Genomic DNA, 1,334 nt, shown 5'->3' on the forward strand with positions numbered 1-1,334 from the left:
ATCTATATGGGATCAAACTGACAACAGCAACTCAAAAGGTTAGATAGGAAGCTTAGGGGGCAGTGAGTTTATGTCAATGGGGGGGAACAATTCTGAAAAGCAGGGTTTTAAGAACAGTTGCACTACTTGAAGAATATAAATCAGTGTCACTGAATTGTACATGTAGAAGTTGTTGAATTGGTGCATGTTTTGCTGTGTGTATTTTCAACAAGAAAAAAAAGAAAAAAGATAACCAAAAGCATTTAGCCAAAAATATAGGAATGAACAGAGGAATGATACGCAGTTGTTTAATTTAAAATATTATGTAATTTTTCTAAAACCATCTATCTTATTTGGGTCACAAATTCTTCTCTTTTAATAAGTATATTACATTAATATAGTTTATGAAATAAAGTTATTTTCCTTTTCACAGTAATCAGTTAGTAACAGTTTGCATAGAATTTACTGGCTAGAGTATGAAGAAAGGAAAGACCAAACGTCATTTCAAATCTCCCTCTTTTATCTGTGGTCATCTCGCCTTGTCATTCTACAAATCATGTTTTTTTCCATAAACTGGGCAAGACCAGATATTCTGTCAGATAAATAATATCACTGGAATAAAAAAATGTGAAGACTCTGAGTCCTTTATGCTGAACCTGCAAGTATTTCTAGAGCATTTGAACAAATCAAAAGAAAAGAAAAAAAGGTCTCCAGCAATTAAATACCCGCTGTAGTTCCCATAGTTCCCATGCTTCGTCAACTCCTATGGATTTTGACTTTGAATTTTCCTGAGCACTCTTACACCTGCCCTTGCCCCCTCAGATTTGTCTTTTTGTTGTTGTTGTTATGTTTCACCTGTAGTCACAATATTTCCCATCTCCACCGCCAACAAAAGCTTCCTTTCTGTATAAATTAGGTTTTGGCATCTTTCCTATGTTTTTCAAGTATCCAACCTCTTTCTGTCCCTGCTTTTATTTTATATAGTATACTTTTTCAAGAACCTACCTAGTACATAGAGTGAAACTCCACAATAATTTTGTGTGTATAATTTTTTTTCAAATTTACCAAATTATTAGGAAAATTATAGTATATAGTAAAAGGGAAAGCACATAGTAAAAAAGAAAGCCTACTTTTTTATAGTTTTGTCTGGCAAAGAGCCTACCGCAAGTGGGACTTATAGAATGTTGCCATGAAACTATCTTGCTTCTCTTACACATAAATGACAATACCTAAAGCATGCAAAAATAAAGTCAAAAGAAAACATCTCTTCTTGTTTCATGTGACCAGTGGATTTTAAGATCTAAAAGGCCGATCAAATCAACTAGTTTATTTGCTATCAATGCCAGATTATTTTC

Source organism: Trichechus manatus, unplaced genomic scaffold, assembly GCF_000243295.1.
Source record: "Trichechus manatus latirostris isolate Lorelei unplaced genomic scaffold, TriManLat1.0 scaffold00287, whole genome shotgun sequence".
Classification (NCBI taxonomy): Eukaryota; Metazoa; Chordata; class Mammalia; order Sirenia; family Trichechidae; genus Trichechus; species Trichechus manatus.